Here is a 15584-nt window from a genome sequence, read left to right as displayed (position 1 = left end):
TATATCTTATTCCCAAAAGTGCCTGCATGGCCTCTGGTCTTTACTACTTTGAATCATGTCATTTCTTCAATAAGACTACTTGTAATAGTAATAAGCAGACAATCAACTGTTTCTTTCAAGTTAAAATACATGCTAACTAGTGATATCTTGTTGCTTACCAATTGTTAGTGATACTAAAAAAACCTCACTCTCTGAAGGTATTCTAGTATACGTTTTGAAACACAGCATCTCTAGCATGAGCAATGATATACTGCGTGTGCATTTTATGAATAGGCAACCACAGTTCCATGTAATACAAGCTAAAATTAAACGTAACAGGAGTTGCGTGTCTGCACTTATCTGCTTCAACAAACACAACTGCACATTGATTAAAACATGGTTTGCATGGTCTTTTTCTGCAACACCTACAACAGATGGCTCTAACCTGAACTTCTGGAGTTAAATACTTTAAAAAAAAAAACTTTAGAGAACTCACAAGTGTATCTACATTTCACAACCAACTTTTTGCTAACATAGTAAACTAAAGTAACCAGGACAGAAAACTCTGCATCTGGAATAAACATAGACACAAACCTCAGGTTTTGACCTTTAAGTCTTCTGATTTTGTTGCCTAAGTCATATCAGCTTTTAAGTTAATTTAAGATTCTAAGATAATTAGGTTCTTTTACAATTATTCCTTCCATCCAATTCTCACTATTATTTTAGTTTGGGCACTTGAAACAGCATCACATAAAGTGCTTCTTCCCTCTAAAATTCCTGTGTGATGCAATACATTGTAGCCATAATAAACATGTGCATTTTTTCTGTTCTGTAATATATTTTGTTCTATTCCTTCTGTTGTATGCTGTAATTTTTTAGGGTATGAAAACACTTAACTACAGAAGTGCAGAAGTGGCAGCACATTCCTTCAGTAGTCAAATGGAAATGTCAAAGTTGCTCTATAGAAATGCATAAAATCAGACGTGAAAACTATGTATCTTGACACCAACATTTATATATCATCATACATATGACACATTCAACCACTAGGCCATTTTTGCTGATGACTCCCTTGAAAGGGTTGTCTTGGTCACTTAGAAAGGCACACGAGGGAACTCTTAGTGAGACATCATCAACTGAAAACTAACTAAATACAGTGGAAAAAAATGACTTCAGGTACCACATTTGACTCCAGGCTCTTCTCCAATTTTATTGCCACTTTTCTATTATTCCAATTCTATTTAGAGAATTCATCCTTCATACTAGAAATATCTGAAAAAATTAATATAGTTCTGTGGACAACTAAACAGTCAATTTTGTAGCAATGACATGGCATGTGGTAGTCCATAAGAAATACTGAAGGTTGGCAAAGCTTTGCTGACCAAGAAGTACAGAACTGGATTTTTTGCAAGACTAACCACCATCATCCACTGATATCAGAATAAACGAAACTGCTAAACATCTGTTTTTATCAGGCTGCTATGATAACAGGAACAGAGGCTTCTTTTGCTCTGTTGAAATTACAGAATATAATGATTTAGAATATAAACAAATGCCCTAGAGATTCATACTTCACTACAACAGACATTCGCACGCTTTATATTTTGTGCCACACATACCCAGCTTAGGTTAGCAAATTTTTCCCTGTGGTCTGCTCTATTCAAAATTTGACATTTGGCTTTCTCTTTTGTACCAACCTTGAGAGAACAAGGGTGCAATCTAGCTTTTCTTGGTAATGTAGGCCTCTGAAGTGGCCTTTGCCATCATACAGCTTGTATGATAATATTTCCCAAGCTATATGCAGCTCTAGAATGTAAATATGCCATCACAGGCTAGGCTATCAAACTGAAAAGAGAAATCCTATTGTAAACAACAGCTTGTTTATACTCTTAGTGACATATTGCCAATAATCTCTTCACACAGGATTAAGGAAGGATTAAAGCAGGGGACAAATAGAGGGTGAAATGCAGTAACGTGAAAGAATTTAACAGTTTGTGTAAACTCAGAGAATCTGAACAACTATTAAATATTTTAAGAAAATTTTCAGATTTACAACATTACTGGTGTTATTTCTGTAAGCAGTAGTATCAATCCTAACTGATTTTAAATATCTGAATTACAATTTAAAATATTATAATTAATAACAAAAACATCTGCTTTTCTGCTGCACATTTATAATGCATTACCATGGAAAATGTTTTATAGTTGAATGTTAAAGAAAAATAAACTACCCTTCTATTAAAATACAAACTAGAATATATAACCTGATAAAGACTCCCAAAATAGATAAGCAAAATATTTATAACCCAATTTCACCAACCTGTCTACAGTAACTGCTGAAATGGCCAGAACTGTTCATCGAGCATGGTACTATTCTCAATGATCAAACCTGGCAGAACTGCACAGTAAGTGATGGATGCTGATGCAAATTTTAAAAGTTAAAAAAAAAAAAAAGTTACAAGAACCTTCTTTGTAGTGACTCTATGTTATATTACTAAAGCTGATAGTAATCAGGCTCCAAGGCAGGTGTGTCCAGTTCTCAAGCTTAGACTACAAATCCATTACTTTCATCAAAGACCAACAGTTATTTATAAGTAATAATTTATAAGTAGCTGCTCACTACTACAAGCAAGTTTATAATATCATGGAGGATATTTGTACTTTCAAATATACTGCCTTAAATAAATAAAACAAATTTTCTTTAGAGGTTTAATACATTATTTCACTTGTTTGTAACTGGCATTCAGAATGCAGCTTATCAAAAAGCAGGGATTCCAGTTTGCTGGAAATATTTTTCCTCCTTTTGTTAACATCCAGATATGGTTTCAGACCAGAATGATCTACACTAATTTTTCCAACATGCCTAAGCAGTAACTTTTTGCTATTCAGTGCAAGCAACATTGTCACCACTTTTCCTAGCAATGCCCTCAAAAATTTAACAGTAATGTTGGTTTCAGTGAGCAGCACTTCAGGACTTTCAAGTCTCCAGCTTCCGAGGGTGTTCAGAAGGAACAGAGAATACCCAATATTTTCAAAATCTCCAGACCCACTCCAGATCACTATAAATTTGAATAAGCATCCATTTTGGCTCAGTAGAGCACCATTTCCATAACAAATTCAGTTTTATCTGATGACTTTTTGTTATCTCTCGAGTGCACAGTTACCTCCCTTAATATATGCCATCCTTGGAAAGGGGAGCACAAGTCTCCTCTCACTTATTCAAGATGTGAAACTCAAGATTGCTTCGCCTTCAAGTCTCACCTTGGTTCTCATAAATAAAAATTAGCCTCGTCTCATCAATATTGAACACTTAAGACCATCAAGGCCTTGTCCCGTCTCACTGGAGCCAAAGGGGACAGGACTCACATCCCCACACACTATACATTTGACATAAACAGAGCTGTTGCTCTCGCACCCATCGCTAAGATCACAGGCTACGGTCCGGTATGCACGAAGAAAAATCACTCCTGACTCCGTTCATCTAAGATGAGAGTAAGGGCGGGGGTGGGGGAAGGGGTGATCCTGTTCAGGGACAGATGACAGAACCGGGGTTGCTCCTTTTCCAGCCTCAATCGACAGCTGTTTTTGTGAGAAAACCTCTCCGGCTTCGCTCGCGCCTGGCTGAGGGGCTTTACCGGCGCAGCAGGGGCAATAGCGGTGAGGCTCGACTCCCTCACCGGGCCTTTGCAGAGGAAAGAAAAATAAAGGGGGGGGGGCACAGGGCCCCCGCTGGACGGACGGACACGGACACGGGGACACGGACACACACGCGCGCGCGCGGCCCCTCAGGCCGCCCCCCCACCCCCGGCAGCGCAGCCCCGCTGGGGGTCAGGCCTCGAGGACCCCTCCCGCCGCCCCCGCTCCGCCCCGCTCCCGGGGAGCGCGGCCGCCCACTCACTGCGGCGCTCCGGGCGGTGCCAGCCAGGCGGCCACCGCCACCGCCACCGCCACCGCCGCCGCCGCCGCCACCGGGCCCGCGGCCGGCCCGGCGCATCCCACCGCCAACGGCCGCCGCCAACCGCCGCCGCGCGCCAGGCCGCTGCGACTCGTCGTCTAGGCGACGGCGCGGGGGCGCGCGACTGGGCGGGGTCTCCCTCTGGCCCCGCCCCGCGCCCGGGGGCGTGGCCACGTGACGCAGCAGGGGGGCGCGAGTGCCTTGCAGGGGCCGGGGTGGGAGCGTGCAAGGAGCGAACGTGCCCAGTGTGCACTGCGTCGGTGTGCGTGCACGCATGCAGCTTGTGTGTGCTGGGGCGTGAGTGCGTGGAGGTGTCGGTAAGGGTGTGTGCGCGCGCGCATAGGTGCAGGGGGAACGCCTGCAAGGGCGCGGTGGGACCGGTGCAGGGGTGTTGCACAGGTGTGGTGCGTGCATGGTTGCTGGCAGTGTGTTTGTCCACCATGTTTCTGTTCTGCAAGGGCTGTGAGAAATTTGCAGCAGTACCGTGGCCGTCTGCAGAGCGGTGAAGACCACCTCTCTGAAGGCAAGGAAGGAGGCCCAGGGGCGAGGAGAAGACTGAAGCAGTTTTCCCCTTGGCTTCCATCCTGAAAGCTGGCATGCACAAATTTGAGAAAGGCATTTCTGTTCAGGAAAGATAGTTAAAATTTGGAGAAGCCAAGTTGATGTGTTCACCTGGCCAGATGGAGATTTTGGCTTATTCCTGAGTGCTTTTAACTGGGCTTTGGCCTTTTAGCAGTAGATGCTTACACCTGGTGTCCTTATCTGCTCTGGCAATTTCCAGATCAGCAGTTGGGTTTATAGAGACCAGAATTTGGAAAGAATCCCTCTATAAAAGTCTGCTTCCGAATTTGAGAAGAGCTGTTAATGCTCATCATGTGGACCCTGTATTTTTGCTCCGTTACTGAGTGTGCTTCTCCTATCAGGCACATTGCTGAATAATTACCTGTATGTGTGTGTACACGTACAGATGCACGTTACCCGCTGCCGATGTTAGGACAGGAGGATGCTAAATGCGATATCCAAGGCACTGCGGTCTGCAGCCGGCAGCATCCCGAGGCTCGGCGCTGGCATTTGCGCGCTGGCCTGGGCGCTGGCACGGCGAGGCCGTCCTGGTGCTGAGCTAGCAGGAGCTGTCAGCTGGTCGCCTCTCAGTGTCCGGCTGCGCTTTTGTGCATTGGAAGCCGCAATGGAAACCGGTGGGCTCTGCGCATGCGGGTGCCTCGCAGGAGGAGGGTGGAAGAGCTGGGGCTTCCCGGCTGCCGCTCGCAGAAACGGTGACCTCAGTGGCACCAGCGACACAAGCGAGTCGAGCGGGATTTGCAAGTGTGGAGGTAGGATGAGACACCAGCAGAAAACAACCGTCTCCTCTGTAATCCCAAAAGATGGCACAAGCGCTCCCTGCAATTTCCACTCTTCTTTGCACCTTGTTCCCTCCAGATTAGGGCACAAGTTTAACCTCGGCAATCTGAAAGGAAAAAAGAAGTTCCTGAATATAAATAAATGCAGCCCTCTTCGAGGTGCCGAAAGGCTTTCCTGGGGCATGTGCAAAGAAAAAGCAGCTTTGAGACTCCCTTTAATCCCACAAAACTAATCTTACTTAGCTTCAGTGCTGTAAGAGATAGCTACTGCTTAAAATCATATTTCATGGTCGGTTAATAACATCCCTGACAAATCTTTCTGCTCTTTTCCAAAATAAACAGACATCACATTAGATTATCATGTGGCATAAAACGTAAGATACAGCACTTCCATTTTATTATATAAGTTATTGATGAAGTCATAAAAAAAAAGAAAACTACTTCAGCTGTTTTTTAGCTGGATTTCATAGCTGGACTGTGGGAGGCAAAGGAAGGAGTTTGTCTCTGCCGCGGCTCTGGCGAGCTCCGAATTCGCATGGGCGGCGGGGCTGGTGAGGGGTGCGCTGAGCAGCGGCTGCAGCACCCACAGCCTCCTTTCGTTTTTTATGTGCAGCTTTCCGGCTTCGGTGAGATTTAAATCAGGTCGATGTAAAATCTTATCACCAGAATGAATTTAAGTAAAAATAGGAGTAATTCGCATCTAAATGCAGCAGTGTGCTTGGTCATTGTGATTTCATTGTGACCTGCTGTTTACGTAACTAAGAAGTGATATAACAGCACAAGCTGACAATCTCTTCTCCAAGAAAATTATTTGCAATACCAGTCAAGCACAGTATGACAGCTAAGGGATACATTTTCCACTTTTTGTATAGTAATAATTACCTTTACAGCTGTGTATTCATTTTTATTCATTTTTATAATGAATAAAAGCTTCCTTAGAGGATGATTTGGAGCAGAAGCCTGAACTACGGTGCTCTGAATTGCCTCCAGAGGGAGCTCGGAAAAATACACCTCTTTCCTCTAAATACGATGGACGCAGAATTCGTTAATTATACAGCTAATAAAACTAAAAGTGATCTGCAGACTTCTCGCAGGTGACAAGAACTTCCAAAGACTGAAGAAAGTGGTTATGACTGCCTGGTTGGACAGCTTAGTCACCCTATACCTTTTGCATATACAAACCCATCCATGAAAATGCAGAAATGAGTATGAGGGGGAAAAAAAATGACCAAACCCTAATTTCCATGTATGACTCAGGTCTGTCAGAAATTTAAAATAAATACATAGAGTAGGCAGTCCTTTTCTGAACAAATGAATGGGGTTACCTAATCAGATCTTCCCAGGGCAGAGATCAGTATAGTTTTGAGCATAATTTGAATTCAGTGCAGCCACACTGATTTACCTCAGCTGAAGATCTAGTAAATTTTTTTTAAATATGATATTAAAGATAATTTTATTCTGCCCTCAGATGTTACGTGCCATATGACAAAAATAATGGCATCAAGTAGATATAAAGCACAATATGAGATTAGTGTTTCACAAACACAGTAACACAACTTTGAGCTTTTTCTTGCTGCTTTCCATTTTTACAGTATTTTTGGCACAAAGAGCATGGTGCAAAACAATATGAAAAACAACCACTTTGGAAACACTTTTGCTGCTGTTTTCTGTGGAGCTGCAGCATCCAAGATGTTTATTCCTCCTGATGGTGGTGGCCTTTTGTTGATTTTAGTGATTGCTTTATGCCTGTAAAATCAAGCTTTCAGAGCGAGCACTTGAATGATTTGCCATGCAATCTTTTCTTGTGACAGCCTTTCTTGTTCAAGAGGTGATTATTTAGATTTTCTTTCATCCATAAATCTACCAAACTAGCAACAGAAAGCTCAGATGTTTGTATGCTATTTGTTTTAACCTTTGAGACAGCGGCAAGTACCAGCCTGTGCTGTTTCACTTTTTCACTTGCTTAGGAAGAGGGACTGGATGAAATACGCTACCTGTGTATCGAGTGAGGCTGTCCTTTGACGTTATTCACCCAGGATACAATGATTATCTTTTCTGCGTGACTGCAAGGTTGGATAATTAAGGTTCTTGCCTAATGTTTTGGAGTCCACAGTTGGCTTTTGCGGGCCATCACAATAAGAAGTGTACGTGCATCCAAACAACATGGTTAAGAAACTGTTAAAAATACAGAAGCGACTGTTCACTTGGAAATAGTGGGAAAACTTAGTTGAAGTCTGCAGCTGGTGATATAGCTTGGTGTCAGTCAAGAGGAACAGTACTGAGAGTCTGCACAAAGGGGAGTCAGGTCAAAATAGCATGTGCTCATTTTGCAGCTTTTATTGTTTCTAAACATTTAGGTATTGTTGCCATTGTGTGTGGCTTTAAGAGCTGAGTAAATCTAAGGGATTGGGGAAAATTCCTTGGGAGCGTGGGCCAAGATAAAGAGAAACAAAACAGCTATCGTCAGGCAAAGGTATCTGATATTACATAAGGGACACCCAGCTGGATTAGAATAGGTATTTTCCAAGCTGCAGATGAGGCCGAAATATGCATTTCCATCAGGTTCTCCGTTACAAGCGCAGATCTGCAAGGCACCTTATTAAACTGAGCCTACCAGCCACTAAACCTTAGTGCCTAGTTTTGATTGTACAGCCCCAGTGGAAACAATTTAAATTTGTAGTGAAGTGCAGAAGTGCTTTGCTGATCAGAGACACAGGTGTGAAAAGCAGAGAGAGCCATGCAGTTTGGTTTGATTTCCTCAGCACAATTACAGAAGCTTCTTATTATTTAGTTGCTCCAAAAAATTACTGAGTTAGTGCTGTAAGGCAGATATTTCTGAGAGCTCGCAATATGAGGGCAGCACTCCCAGTGTGACCTCTTTAAAGTCATAGAAAAAAGGAATTAGAAGATATCTTTGAAATCAGGTGCAAACAAAGAAATTGAAGTGATGCCAGTCATTTTACTGCAAGCACTCCTATTTCAGCCACCATAGCAAAAACAGACTCAGAAGCAGAGCTGAAATTCAGTGTTGTCCTGCAGTCCAGACAAGCCACGGCCTGATTTAAAAGACTAGAAAAGATAATCGAGCATCAACACTGGCTGAATCCTCTGCACCCGAGCACAGCCTGTGCATCCGTCTGTTCCTTGCCTCTGAGCAGCAATGTTTCTAATGGCAAGTACGTGCTGTTCAGTACAAAGAGGGGATTTTCAGGAAGATGTTCTGTACCGGAGGGAGGAGCTGCCTGCTTTCTCTTAGTCTGTCATGTCTAGCTTCGTGTGCCCATAAAGCAGCAGGCCAGGGGATGTTTCACGGGCGAAGGCTGGGATGGTAGCCAGGGAGTACTTCCAGTTGCCCATCTGACCGCTAAGTACGTCGTACACGAAGCAGCACTTTCATTGGAGCCTGTTCATTAGTGTGTACTTAGGATGGGGAGTTTTTTACCTGCTGTTTTTCCATCCACTGTACTTTGTCCATGTGCACTGGAAGCATTTGTTGGTACTGAATGATTTGTTTCTGTGGACCTCAAAATTTGATGGATGGAGCGGCTCCAGCCGAGGCAGGCGAGGGTGCTTCTGCAAAGCTTTGCAGCAAGTGCTCTGAACAACCGACTGGGCGTCTTTAGCTGTTGTAAATCAGGATAGCTCCTTCAAAGGCAAAGCTGATGTTTCTGCTGAAGTTGCTTGAATTTTACCCTGACCTTAGGGAAGAGATCATACTGTGCTGTACACGCACGTGGGTCCATCCATCTCCCTAATAGCTTAATGTGAACAAATTTGAAAAAGAGGAAGAGGGTTTCAAAGCTGCAAATCTCATGATGGCCAGAAAAAGGAGAGAGATGATATTGGGGCTGAAGGCTACCAAATAATATAAAATAATATCTTTTCTGTGTTATCAGAGAGCCTACAGTAGTTAACCACTGAAAATGGGATTGCATTAGTTTTGTTGTTCACTAATTGTTTTTTTCCTAGAGTTGCTTTGAATTCCTGAATGATTGGTCACCTACAGAGGAGCTTCAGGTAGCAAAGTGTATAATCTAATACATTTTTATCTTTCTCAGTGCATACAACAACAATAGTAATAGAGCAGGATTATTAAAATGGAAGGCAGTGAGAAACATTAGGGAAAGCAGTGACAGTATATAAGATGGTTTCTTATGCTCAGTCCTGTAAAAATAAACAAACAACCCCCCCCCAAAAAAACCCTGTGCCTGAAGACAACAGAACCATGTAAAATATTTCCTGAAGGTGGCACCATAATACGTGAGATCATCTTGAGAGCGCCTACTAGTATTATTGTTAATAATGATAATTGTATATAAAATGAAACCACATGCTCAGCTGCTGCCCCCTTAGGATTTGCCCAGAAATCTGTTATGAAGTCTGAGAGTATTTTTCTAGCATTTTTCTTTTATTATTTATTGTAAGCAATTTATTAAAATGCCTGTTGCTAATATTGATGGAGGAAAGAGTCTGTATGCTATATCTATTCTAAAATACATATTTTTCTATAATAAAAATAATCATGAAGCTTCTTCCCTCTGCTTTGTAAGCAAAATATTCCCGGAGTGTAGAGAAGGCATAGTTAAAAAAATTACAGATTTAGTATATGAACTGGAGAATAATTTTGACAGTGAAGTCTCATTTTAAGCTTTTGAGCTCAAGTTTTATATGAACTTCTTATTTTTTAATGTTTTTGAGGGTGAGGGGCAAAAAAAGGAGAACTTTTCAACATTGTAACTACTGGTGGCACTATGGAGGGAAAGGCATAAAATTATTTTAGAAGTTCAGACTCATAACTTAACCAAACTGACAGCTCAGGCAAACTGAACTAAAATGAGAAGCTGTCTTAATTGCACTTTTTTTTTCTCTGTTTGTCATTAACTGGTACGGTAACTTCATGATCGTTTAAGCCCTGTTGACAGATTAATTGGTTCTACCTCAGGTCAACTGTGTGGAACACGAAGCTATGGGAATCGGTTTTCTGGAATCCAAAGGATTCAACCATTCACTAACAGTTTGATGAAATGAAAGTACAAGAAAACAACATTATTTTCTTCTGAAATAGAATATGCTCATTTTCTCTATTGAAACAAAAACATCAGAGGTGCCTCCCAGGTAAAATGAAGTTCAAAAGTGGGACTTAAGTGAGAAGGTGCCATTACCAACCCAGTCCATGCAGGGAGAATGCCAGCAGTGATTCAACAGAAGCTGATCATATTTAGCAAATTGTGTATTTACCTATAAAGATGTGTTTGAACATTATTGGCCTAGATGGGGTTTAAGCATATACTTACAGTTAATGACATGCTTTTCTGACTGGAAAAGAGGCTCTGGGTGTCCGCAAGCCTAGCATAAGAGCTAAAGTCTCATGTCACCTTTGTCATAGGTTGGTCTTTATAGGTAGGGTAGGACCCTCTGTTTTAGACAGCTTTTAAAGACTATGATTAAATGATGCTTTGCAATTTGACAGTGGTGGTCAATTCTTTCAGGCTTTTATGGGGCATATAATTCTGCTGTCCTATGCTTACCTCTACTTTACATCAACAGTGGTGTGAAAGCAAAGTCAAATCCTTACTCAGGACAAGATTTTGAATTCAAGCTTAAAAAGAAAAAAAAAGGTATGTACCAAGAACTGATTTTTTTTTTTAAAAAGTTACCTAAGATTACTTATGATCAGTGTGTCACCATACTTTGACTTCAAGTTCTGTATCTACTTCTCACCTGTTTAAAAAGACAACCAGTCCTTTCCCATCTCATCCATCTGTTCCTCATCAAGCTAGCTCACAGAATGTGCTCTCTTAAACCTTGGCTGGTTGTCCATTTAACTAGTACATTAGACCTTGCAGCTGAATGTTTCGTGTTCTCATCAGCAAAGGAGGATTTAGACTACACCTGTTAAACATTTCATTTTAACAAGGTGGCATATCTCCTAGGTTGATTGTAGGCTCAGAAGCTAGAAAGCTTAACTTCTGTTTCTGACTATTACTGAGGAAGCTTAGGGCTAAAGGATCAAAAATGTAAAAATGGGAGTCCGTTAGCGATATCGCACAGAGCATCCCCCATCATACTGCTGCCTCCCTGGAGTCATCCTCGGGCTGGGTGGACTCTCTGCCCAGAGACCACGCAGGACAAGGGAGCAAAAACAGGTCCCAGGAGCCCTTGTTGTCCACCTCCCTCACACAAGCATCCTCCTCGCACTGTGGTGGCTGTCCCGCTTGGTCAGGGCCAGGATGAGGCTCACAGGGAGTTCGCACAACTCTGTGGGACACAATTAAGTGGGAATAATTTAATTGCTGAGTTTGATGCTGAGGTAAGCCAGATTGCCTGGAATTACATGCTGTTTCACAAAGGTGCTCCTGCGTTCCCTTCTGCTTGAAGAAAAAAGTTCTCAAAATTAATCTAAAAGTGAAACATGAATGCAGTTTTTACTCTGCTTGTAATAAATCCAATAAAACAGAGTGTGGAATGGTAAGAGATTGCTCTAGGCAGACAGTGCTGGGAAATCGGTAAAAAACAGTGCTAGAATCTCAACTGGACAGACTGCTCTTGCATGCCTGTCCCTATTTGAATGAACAGGCTCAGAGGTTTCCACTGGTGCTGTAGGATCGATGCCCAACACACTTGGTAGCTGCACTTTATTGTTAAAGCAAAGACTTTTCTGTCACTGCTTTTCTGATATTTTGAAAAGACCCCAAGGCAAAAGGAGCTGCATTCAAGAGGTGACCTTGAAGTTATTTTCCAAACTTGTATACTGCAAAGATAGTTCATTGATTGTCTTTGCTGTTTGGAACTGCTGCGTACTCATAACTGACTCAGCAAACTTTGATTGTAACGTTACTCAACCCTGACCCCATGCTAGACAGTCTGTTTTTTGTCCTAGTTATTTGTCATGGGAAGTTCCTCTTGTTTCTTCTGCTTAATTAGATACCTAACAAATACAAAGGAGCAGGAGCTGTTCTGAGTCTTTCATTTATCCAAAGGTAGTACCCATTTCTGCAGGCAGCCATGAGCTCTCAGTAGACTTGGAGCACTGTGGCATACCCTGCTTTTTGTTATGTGCACATAACTTGCCCTCGTCTAGTGTTGCCACATAATTTCCGCAGATATCCCTCTTGCTGCCTTCCTTACAGAGCTACAGGACTAATGTCACGCTTGCTGTGCTTGAGCATGTGAGTGTTCTCAATGGCCTTATGCCTGTCCTGTATGCCTGTCTTATAAAATCATGATCACTTCTCCAGAGAGGTTAGACCATGAAGAGAAGTAGGCTACAACTGCCTTAATTCTCTGTTTGGGAAGTGCCTAGAACAGTGGTTTTGGTTGATTCTGGAGTGCTTGTGGTCTAAATGCAGTAACTTATAAGAGACCTGGCACAAGCCAGGGTCTGGTATTTAAATAACTTGAATGTTAGTTTTACAAAGGCACAGCAATTGTAAGTCTAAATTCTGTTATGAGTGTCTTATTTCTGTTGATTTTTGGTGCTTTCTGTGCCCCTCCCCAACATTTCACATGCATGAAGACAGAAAGGTCGCAGGCAGCATTGCCAGTATTAATGCCAAACTACAAGATGCTACAAAGTTGTAGGACCAGCACTGCAACCCAGTCAGTTAACACCTCATTTTGTCATAAAGACATGAGAGGTGCTGTGCTTTGCTCTTGCTATGAACCAGGAAACTGCAGGAAAGGCGACAGGTTGGAACAAAGAGACCCAGGAGCAGCAGTGAAGTTTGTAAATCTTGCAAAAGGACCTCCAAGATCATCTTTGTGCACCTGCTTTCCTACTTGTTTTACACAACACCATGAACAGATCCACTACTAATTTTCTGTTGAAAGAATCCTCTTTGCTTGTGCTCCTTAAGGGTATTGATGCTTTGCTCACATGTCAGGCTAAGTACCAGAAACCAGCTTCTCACAAACCACATTACAAGTGACAGCAGGTATGTTGAAGTGAATACAGGTTGTGTAAACTTGATTTGGTTTCTATTTGTTTGAATGAGTTTGATCCAAATGAGCTATGTTCCTGCATTATATTTATTCACACTGGTATCATCCCACTGATCTTCATGTTGCATGTGGACTCTTGCAAGCCCATGGAGGTGTTATGTTGATAGGCATGCTCCGTTTTGCGTAATCCTAAGCACAGCACTGTATATAAACAGTAAGTGGTTCACCCTCCCTTTGCTCACATGTGGTAAGTGGATATTTACTTTATGTAGTTAGAAAAGTGGAGGCAGTTATCCAGACATGGAACAACACAGTACACTATTCTCACTCATTCTCAAGCAGACAGGGTTTAACAGGGTTTTTCACCCTGCCTGTTAGGAGGAAATATGCCAACACTAAAGGCCCTGGTTCTTCCCTTTTCATTTGCATGTGGCTGTATTGATAATGACAGGAACTACATAAGCATTCCCAAAAGTGTAATTCATCTCAGCAAGGCAACCAGCCCTTTAGAAGACCTGCTGCGTCTCTAGATGTGCTTCTTGTGTCCTGTTAAATAGTCTCATTCAACCAGTGAGATCCATTTTCAAGCATGGGAATAGCTCAGTCCTGTTAGATAGCTTCTCCTCAAAAGACACAAAGAAAACTCCTGGAATAGGCTCAGAAGTCATATTCTGCTCTATTACATGATCTGTGTCTATAGAGTAGCTCTGGTTTCCACCAGCAGAGCTCAGAGGAAAACTTGCCTCTATTTTAAAAGAAGATACTCTACACCCCAAACTATGAAATCAGCAACTCTGAGCTCATTAGGCCCAGGACAGCCAAGTATCTGAGCACCTTGTAGTATTTAGCATATTTAAACAGTTGTCAGATAACTCGCTTACAATAGAGGAATGAACTCTAAATGAATTGCTCAGGCTCTCACCAGCGCTTTGAATCCACATCACGGAGGGTGTGGGCTCGTGTGCTAAGCTGCGAGCCGTCTGTCCTCCCTAAGGGGAGCTCTTCACTGACGACTGCAGGAAGGAGTAGATGGGACCACAAAGCGATGTCCACGTATTGTTGCACCAGTTGAGTATGTGACATATTGCTACCATAGGTCTGGTAAGTACATGTGTTTAAAAATAATACCAAGCTGCCTCTTGTCTGTGGGAGGGATCCATTCAATACTTGGGCTTTTAAACCTTGCTGTTAAGAGCCTGCTTTTTACATATAAGGGGCAGCCTGAGTATGGGGACAGATGGCACTTCACCTCCATAGGGCCCTTGTAGTTCATGTGAAGCCAGAGCCACAGGTGGCTGAGGTCTGAAAGCACCTTTTTTCCATCTGTGGTTTTGCCAAAACAACTGGAATTTGTTAGGTGAAGATGTGTGCGGCAGTGCACGATGTGGGCTGACAAGGCGGTCCTCTCATGCCCTTGAGGCAGGACCAGAAACCAAGCTTTAATGGGATGATTAATGGGGAAGAAGCTGCTTACTTAGGGACCAGAGGGAGCATATCTTTTTTTCAGGATGCTGCTTTGCTTGAGAAACATGCTTTTAAAGTCAATTCTGCAACTATATAAACCCACAGAGAGACATTCAATGTCAGCTTTCTGTTATAGAAGCTAGAATTGCCCTTACATTTATACATTTTGGAAAGAAAGCCATGTACAGCACCAGGCTTTGTCCATCCAATGTTTTGTCTAAAAAGGTGATATACAGATATCTCAAGCGTGACACTCATGCATGAAAGGAAACAAAGTGGAGAAAGACTGCAATAACCTTCAGAGCATTTTTATTTGTTCTAGTGCTATAGATGATGTGGTAAAGTAATTGCTACTGTATCTTTTTACTTTGCTTAAACAATTGTCATGTTTATTAGAAATAAGTCCACTTCATACCAAAAAAGCAGCATCTTTACAAAATTAGCTGCATTTTCCTCAACTGGTGTACAAAGTTCTACCTAAAAGGCTGTGTTTCAAGAGCATGGCATAATGGTTGAAGCATACAGCTACAATGACATTTTTGTACCAGTATATTAACAGCGCAACCCCCTCCCTCCCCAGTTTGTCCTATGTCTTAACATGCATGAAGCTTGAATTGCAGTGGTCTAATTTCTTAAAAATCAATATAAAATGAAGCAACTTACATCTTTGTTTAAAATTTTCTTTATGATTTGGAATGTGCTGCAAATCTCTCCCCAGACATTATAGTCCTTTTGCTTGGCCTTGCATACTTCTTTTTCATTTTTTGTTTTTTTTCTTTAACTTAGAAGGACATAACTCTTAAATTTTATTCTACACCACAAATGACTCAATATGCATTGGAGTAGAAATGAGAAATATCAGTTCTACAAACAGGTATCATGTTGCA

At 42.2% G+C, this 15584-nt stretch overlaps 1 protein-coding gene across 5 annotated transcripts in view; it reads right to left on the bottom strand.

The window, feature by feature from the left end:
- The window catches only part of MAK (male germ cell associated kinase), a 33091-nt gene extending 29020 nt beyond the window's left edge, over positions 1–4071 (bottom strand). For all 5 annotated transcript variants that reach the window (XM_026114872.2, XM_026114873.2, XM_026114874.2 and 2 more), the window contains exon 1: positions 3878–4071. The gene's annotated coding sequence lies outside the window, so the exon portion shown is untranslated. The remainder of the gene's footprint in view (positions 1–3877) is intronic.
- Between the last annotated feature and the right edge of the window lie 11513 nt (positions 4072–15584).

The sequence above is a fragment of the Dromaius novaehollandiae genome, chromosome 2, assembly GCF_036370855.1.
Source record: "Dromaius novaehollandiae isolate bDroNov1 chromosome 2, bDroNov1.hap1, whole genome shotgun sequence".
NCBI classification, from domain to species: domain Eukaryota; kingdom Metazoa; phylum Chordata; class Aves; order Casuariiformes; family Dromaiidae; genus Dromaius; species Dromaius novaehollandiae.
Note: the sequence above shows the minus strand (reverse complement) of the source record. Positions and strands in the feature narration are given on the sequence as shown.